This window comes from Simochromis diagramma, unplaced genomic scaffold, assembly GCF_900408965.1.
Source record: "Simochromis diagramma unplaced genomic scaffold, fSimDia1.1 OVJJ01000171.1, whole genome shotgun sequence".
In the NCBI taxonomy this organism is placed as follows: domain Eukaryota; kingdom Metazoa; phylum Chordata; class Actinopteri; order Cichliformes; family Cichlidae; genus Simochromis; species Simochromis diagramma.
The window spans coordinates 824,695-833,201 of record NW_024387222.1 but is presented as its reverse complement, the minus strand read 5'-3'; positions in this window follow the sequence as shown (position 1 = coordinate 833,201).

Genomic DNA, 8,507 nt, shown 5'->3' with positions numbered 1-8,507 from the left:
AGCACGACTCTTTACAGGCACCAAGAGAAGATCCCATATTATTCTAGTTTTGGCCTCCCTTCACTGGTTGCCTGTAAGTTTTAGGTTTCATTTTAAAATTTTAGTTTTAACCTTTAGGTTCAGGCTCCCCAGTACATATGTGACCTGCTGAAACGAGCTCTACGGTCATCAGGTCAGAGACAGTTGGTGGCCCCAAGCACTTGATTTAAAACTAGTGGTGATCGGGCCTTTCAGGCAGCGGCACCAATGTTGTGGAATTCTCTCCCACTGGTTTTATAGAATAGAATAGAATAGAATAGAATTCCACACTGAAGCACAATTATTCTGAATCTTGTCAGTGGTTTTTGTTCACAGTTGATACGTATTTAGCTCATCAGATTTCCTGTAGTTCTAACACCTCCACCCACAGGACATGTTAAAGAGCAATGGCTGCACAAGTTTCTGACTCTTATTGATATTTGACAAAGCAGAGGAAGAAGATTATTTCTGTTCAATGTTCCACTCATTTTATTTTATTTTATTTTATTTTGGTTTCACTGAAATATTTTAGATGCTTTGAACAAGAGTGAAAACAAAAGACTTCATGCTCAATGTGACAAACTGAACCACGTTTACATTGACACCAAAAATAATCACACTGAGCTCCAAGATGAACTTCAAGGTAAGCAACCACCAAGTTCTTATATCACAGATATATTTGTAGAACATTTTAACTTAATTTGAATCTTTTTTTCTCTAAAGGCACAAAAACCAGCCTGACTCAGTTACAGAGCCGTTATGATGAACTGAGTAAAAACCACAGTCAGCTACAGGAAGAAGTGAAGAAGCTGAAGGAGAAGATAGAAGGTAATAAAGTTTGAATAACTAATAGAAAACATCAGTGTTACACAGTGATAACCTGATTGTGTCTTTGTTTTGAATCCTAAATGTTTGATGCTGTGTAACAGTTTCTCTGTATAAATGTAAGTTTCAGTTCATTATGAATAAGAGAGAAAACCTGAGTTTAAATGAAGCATTTACAGGGAAAATGACAGGAACCAAAGATTAATGTGATACAACATGACACAAAGTCTGACTTTAAAACATGTGTTTGACTTTAAGAGAAGTGTCCTGAAGGATGGACGAGGTTTGGAAGCAGCTGTTACTTTAAATCCACTGAGTGGAAAACTTGGTCTGAGAGTCAAAACCACTGTAAGACCAGAGGAGCTGATCTGGTGATGATAAACAGCAGAGAGGAACAGGTGGGTGTGTTTGTTCATGTCTGTGTGATCTTTGATGGAGCTGACAGTCATCTGTTACTTGTGTCTTTGACCTGCTGTCAGTCTGTGACCTGCTTCCTGTCTCCACTCTGATGGATTTCTTGGATTCTCCTTTTTTGTTGCAGACACATTCAAACCTAAAGTTTTTACACATTTGACAAACATTTAATTTACACAGAAATGTTATAAAATGAGAGAAATCCTCATAATCCAGATTATTTTTCTGATTCAATCCAACTGAATCAAATGATTTGTTAACACTGATTCCACTGCAACACTGACTGAGCTACAGGAGGAGCTGATATTCATTGATTCTTTGGCTCTTTCTGATTTCTGCACAATGGAAGAAAAGTTTCATCACAGTTATTCTTCCTTCAGACATGTTCACAAGATGATGTCACTACAACAGAAGTGCTGAATTATGACTGGAGACAATATTTGTGTCTCTTCTCAAACAGAAATTTGTCAGTAATTTCAGAGGATTCTCTTGGATTGGTCTGAGACCCAAACAGACATCAGGATTGAACTATAAATGGGAATGGGTGGACAGATCAGCGCTGACAGAAAGGTGAGACATTAGTTTGTTTCTATTCCAGAGTTATTATTTAGAAGTGAAACATTGATGTTTTGGAAGATAGATCAGCAATACATGAGTTGAGCTATTTTCCAACAGCCCCACAAACTGAATGTAAAGAAAAGCAGAAATCCTCCTTTGAATGAACAGCTGTGCTTGAACTCTCTTCATCTGCAGTCTGTGATGACGTTCAGTTACAACAAGTCAGTTTGAAGGAATCAGGATTGAAACATGTTCAAAGCAGCGACCGACACATTTCACTTTGTTCAATTTGTCTTCATGTTTTTTGTGCTGTAATGTTTCTTTTCTCACAGAACAAAAAGTGTTTCAGAGAATTCCTGTCTCTTCTTCTTTGGTGTTTGTAAAACTTCAGAACATATGAAGGAAGAAGCTTCAGTAAATATGACCTGATAGACACACATTTCAAAGTGATGTCTGTAAACAGCTGACAAAACAGTTTCAAACAGCAGAAAGTCAGCTCTGACTTCTTTTTATTCTCCATTTTTACAGCAGGAAGATTTCATATTCATCAAAGCTTGAAAGCTGTTTTAGTGTGCATGATGATTCTCAGAGAAAAGTCTAAAGGAGGGAAAGTGGGCGAGAAACCTGGGAAAGAAATACAGCAAATATTGGAAATATTCCAAAAGAGACGCATATTTATATGAATGTGACAATAGTTATGAGTTTAGTCCAGTTTCATATCAGATTTGATCTCTCTGACAGGTTCTGGGCAGAAGGACATGGGTTTCCCAGTTCTGGTCACTATGGAGTCTGCTGTGACTATCATGGGAAATGGACACGGTCATATTATTCTGATTCAAAGACCTTCATCTGTGAGAAATGAGTTTGGTGCTTTGATGTAAATGTTTGAATAATCCAACCAAAGACACCTCACTATGAAATGTCCTGCATGAGCCTCAGACTCAGCTTACAGTCTTTACTTGTTCATTCTGCATCATATATTGATTACATATATTGTCCCTCTGTGCTCTGTGCTGTACAGTAAGGTTGGAAGTCATCCACACAAAACCTTGAAGTACTTCATTACTCTGTAGTTCCAGCAAATTGTTCTAATAAAAGTCAAAGTGCAGCTTGTCTTTACTTTGCTTTACTTGGTTTATTCATCAGTCTGTTGGTCCTAAAACTACAGTAAATGAATTTTTTCTAAAAGTTCAGCAAAAAATATGTTTGATTAATAAGAATTTTAAAGGTTCTGATCAGCTGGAACATCAGAAGGACATTTTTATACCTCTGTGTATGTGAAAGTGACAGAAAGACATTAAATGTTAATTGTGTTATGTGAGTCATATATATTTAGTTTTGCATTTAATATGGAAGTTGTATTTTGATTTGAAAAACAAATATTTCATATAATGCTTTAAGTGTTGATGACTTTAATTACAGATAAAAATAACTTACTCAGTAACTTATTGGTTGAATAGTAAAAGAAAGAAAACGGCTTCAGAGCTCTAAGTGTCGCTATATTAAAGGTTCAACATTTAACTTGGAGACACTTTGAAATATTTCAAAACTAAAAAACATCAACAGAATATAAAGAAAACATCTCTGACGTCACGTTCAACACATCTACATATGAACTGAAGTTAGCATCCAGCTAATGTCAGCCTGTACTCTCATGTAATACCACTTTGTACCACAAGAGGCTGCAGTGAGTCAGCATCTAGTCTGCACTGAGCTCACATTTGTATAGTTGTTGTTGCACTACAGCATTAGGTCAGACCACAAGTGTGTTGTTCTTTTACAATAAACAGCAACAATCAGAAAGTGTGTTTGGATTGACAACAACTGTGATGACACATTATAACCTGTTATTAAAGTTCTGCCCCTGCTTTGATCAAATGTGGGTTACTGCTGGTTAGTTAGTGTGACTTCATACAAACCTGTGTGTTACACCAGTGGAAGAAGCTTTTCCTTCATCAGTCTTCTTGTTTCTTACTATAGGGGTGAACAGCTACACTAACACTCTCTGGCTCTATGCTGCCCCCCTGTGGTCACAGTTGTAGTCAGTGTTGGTATGAAAAGTTTGAAAGCTTCAGCACCACAGACAGCTACAGGCAGCTCCACCCTCTCTGTACCATGTCTTTCTTAAACAGAAATAAGACAAAATAGAAACAGTAGAAGAAAATATAAAAAGCCAATTCAAATATAAAATAGACACAGCGGTCTGCAGCATCAGCAGAAGTGATACAAACAGGTGCTGAGATGCAGTGAACATAGAGCAGCATTGTCAAAGGAGCTTGCAAAGAAAAGCGTCTGGACTTCTTTAAGTTGCTTGAAGACGTTTCACCTCTCATCCGAGAAGCTTCTTCAGTTCAAAGGTCAAATGGTGGAGAGTCCCAGATATAAACCTAGTGGGAGTTTCCCCCCACAGAGGGACAAAAGGACCCCCTGATGATCCTCTAATCGCCTGAGCCAAGGTGTGAAATTGGGTGTGGGACCCAATCAGCCAGAGTTTCGGGTGTGTTCATTGTGAAACCTGGCCCCACCTTATCATGCGAATTCCTGAGGTCAGATGGTCAGATGCCCAGGATGTGAGTGGGCATTAAGGCGTCTGGGAAGGGATCTCAAAACTGGATTACAAATGGTAGAGAGTTGGTGTCGTAAACCCCCACCTCTGTTCAAAGATGGTCACTCACAGTGGACATAGATGGCTTCTTTCACTCCTCTTTCAAACCATCTGTCCTCTCTGTCCATAAGGTGGGGCCAGGTTTCACAATGAACACACCCGAAACTCTGGCTGATTGGGTCCCACACCCAATTTCACACCTTGGCTCAGGCGATTAGAGGATCATCAGGGGGTCCTTTTGTCCCTCTGTGGGGGGAAACTCCCACTAGGTTTATATCTGGGACTCTCCACCATTTGACCTTAGAACTGAAGAAGCTTCTCGGATGAGAGGTGAAACGTCTTCAAGCAACTTAAAGAAGTCCAGACGCTTTTCTTTGCAAGCTCCTTTGACTACGATGACCTGGATGACTGAGAACCTTCACAGACATAGAGCAGCATTATTATTTTCAGACTCGTGGATGGGAAATGATACATACAAATACATATTTAGATATTTATTTTACTGCATGTTGACTGTTTATATGAAATATATTTATGTAAATCACAAAATAAATAACTGGTGTCTAATATGTGTTTTCAGTGCCTAAAGAGGAAACTGGTGAGGAAAACGTACTCAAAACAAGGCTTTACTTGCACAGTCTCCCCATCAGTTTATCAACAGACGTCTCAAATAACAGGAAAAAATGACATACAAACATGGGGGGATCAGACTGAAAGACCACGCTGCATTTTAGATGAAGCTGCTGTCCCGACTTTTTTAGTGGAACACTGGTGCCTGAAATACTTCCATGTTAGAACTTTGAATCTTTAGATATTTCAGGGTATTTCAATCGTTTCTCACATTTCTGAACACATTTAGAATAACGACCACAGCACGTCTTATATTTTCAGTGACCAATCTAAAGTCTGCAAACATTTTCATGCACCAGCACATCACAGAGCACAGATGATATCATCACATCTGTCAGGACAGAAACACTAGCAGCAGTAAAAAGTACTGCAGAGTCTCAGGTTTGTGTTCAGCCCAGGCTCTGTGCTGCAGCTCAGCCCCTCTCTCCCCACTTTCTGTACTGTTTCAATGGTCTCTGTCCAAAAACAACACCGAAGAAATAACTATGGGAGTAGTAGAGTTCATAAACTCAAATCATGTATGAATAAATAAAAATATAACATTAATACATGCTGTATAATTTGTTAAATAAACTTTCGACAAACCCAGAAAGTTGATTCTGTTTCTCTGCATGTTGTGTTTTGTTTTAATTGTAATCATGAAATATAAAAGTGGTGCAGGGGTTTTGGTTTTTCAGGCCTAGTTTGGACACCACAGTCCTGCAGACGAGGACTCAAAATTTTATTACAGACACAACAGTGGAGGTCCAAAAATACCTGAGTGAACCAAACAGTGGAAGACTGGAGAATCCCCACGAGTACTGGGCAGGACAGAAAATGTTCATCCCAACTTGTATAAACTTGCTGTTGCTTCTCCGGCTACACCTGCTTCATCTGTGAGCTGTGAAAGGGTTTTTTTCTTAAACAGGTGAAATCATCTCAAAAAAGAGAAACTGACTGAAGCACAACACAGTGGAAAAGATTTTATTAAATAAAAATAAAAGGTTATTATTATGATATAAAAATAAATTACATGTTGTATCATAAAGACAGATTAAGATTATATTTGGAATTTATGTACTGCCATCACAAACATTATTCACTAATTAGTTCTATTCAAAGCTTCACACCAAAGTCATGTCCTTATAATGTCTTTGCCTGTTTTACATTTATTGTCCACTTGATGGCACAGTAGAGCAAATGACACGTCATGAAGCGTCGGCTCATAAGTGGGCCAGTTGGATGGAAAGCTTCAGTGCTTCATGAAGCTTCATCTTGGCATCACTAACAAAACCTCAGGCAACACGTTAAACTAGAAACTAAGAAACTGGGAAACAACTGGGAGGACACAGAACCCATGAAATTCACAGGAACACAGCTTGATGGGACAACATGACAGAGACCAGAGGGAGACAGACAATATTTACTCAGGAGGAGATTAGTGCAGAGTGGACACACCTGGGGAACACAGCTGAACAGAATCTGACTGATGAGACATGAACACCAATATAACGCCCACAAAATGGGAGATTATCAAAGTAAAACAGGAAGTAACAAAAACACACTGAGACTCAGATGGCAATGGGTGAACTTGACACTTTAACTGTGGATAAACAGACATGAGGACATGACAGACTGAGGAGACAAAAAAAAATAAAATCAGGAACTAGAAAATAATTATCCAAAAGAAAAACTCAAAAACTGGGTCATAGACCCAGGACTGTGACAGCATCAGTGTGCAAGCACAGTGAACACACAGCAGTAACTGTTAGTAAAGCACAGCTGTGACTCAGCTATCTGAGCAGAAAGGTGAAGGACGAGGCATCAGAGTGTAAGAGGAGGACATGCACATCTACGAGAGTACAGACGATATCAGAGATAATCAAAGAGATTTTCAGTCACAGGAAGAAAATGATGAAAATGTTTAACTCTCGTCTGGTGTTCATATTTTTGTTACTCAGCCAGTGTTGACAGGTCTGGTGGCCCCACCCCCATTATTGTGATATTAAATCAATACATTCATAAATAATCAAAACGCTCCTTTTACATCCTCACATCATTTGTATAAAAGCAGTTTGATCAAAGGTGGGTTACTGCTGGTTAGTTAGTGTGACTTCATACAAACCTGTGTGTTACACCAGTGGAAGAAGCTTTTCCTTCATCAGTCTTCTTGTTTCTTACTATAGGGCTGAACAGCTACACTAACACTCTCTGGCTCTATGCTGCCCCCCTGTGGTCACAGTTGTAGTCAGTGTTGGTATGAAATGTTTGAAAGCTTCAGCACCACAGACAGCTACAGGCAGCTCCACCCTCTCGGTACCATGTCTTTCTTAAACAGAAATAAGACAAAATAGAAACAGTAGAAGAAAATATAAAAGGCCAATTCAAATATAAAATAGACACAGCGGTCTGCAGCATCAGTAGAAGTGATACAAACAGGTGCACATTTAATTACAACAGGAGCGTTGACCAAAGTGCTGTACAAGAATACAACAAACCTAATAAAATAACAAACAACTCTCATGCTGTATTAAAAGCCAGTAAATAAAAATGCGTTTTAAGATAAGATTTAAAAACTCTGACTCTATGCTGCCCCCTGTGGTGACATTTCATGACGATATAAAATATTAATATTAAACAAAAAGTTTGCAAATCCACATATTTAAACACATTGAACTATGGAAGTTATATTTATATTTAGAGGCCTAAACATCTAAAAATGGTCTCATATTATTTTTAGTCACAAAATGTTTCAGCTTCACTTCTATTTGATTCCAGTCTAAGACATAACTGTCAGGTCGAGGTGTGGAAGAGAGGGAAGGACTCGAACGCAGGACTCAGAATAAAAGAAGTCTTTAACATCCAGATATATAATGAACAAGAGCGAGCTGGAGATCACAGAGGGACATACAGGGAACATAACAGATGTCTCAAAGAGACAGCACTTTATACACAAACAGCTGATTGGAAGACAGGACACAGTTTTGGGGGGGAGCTCCCAATTCTTACTAAAGAGTTCAGTGCATTAGTGATGGATCTATTAAGGTGGGATAAAGTTTTTACAACAGCTCTCACAAATCTTTTCCAATATGGTTTCAAATCTATCAGGACTGTCAAGAGCAGCTTTGTGATAAAAACAAACATCTGTGATGGAGAGGTAATCAAAGAGCGTCATGCTAAAATGCTCTGGGAAGAAAGAATCCTTTGGGAATGTGCTCTTCACCAGGTGAACTGTGACAACATGAATCAGGATTACTGAGGGAAATCTGGAGTTAGTTTATTAGGGTTGAAAATTGAAGGCAGCTGTTTTAATTATTTTATTATACACAATGCAAATGTGCTCATATGAGTTGGCACTCTGTCTTTTGAAGGTCGAAAGCTTAGAGACATAGAGTGCACGGGGACTTTGCAGCAACGCTTACATACACATGAAAATGGTTTTCTGTAAGTCTCTGGGTGTCATGGTCCCGGTCGTTGA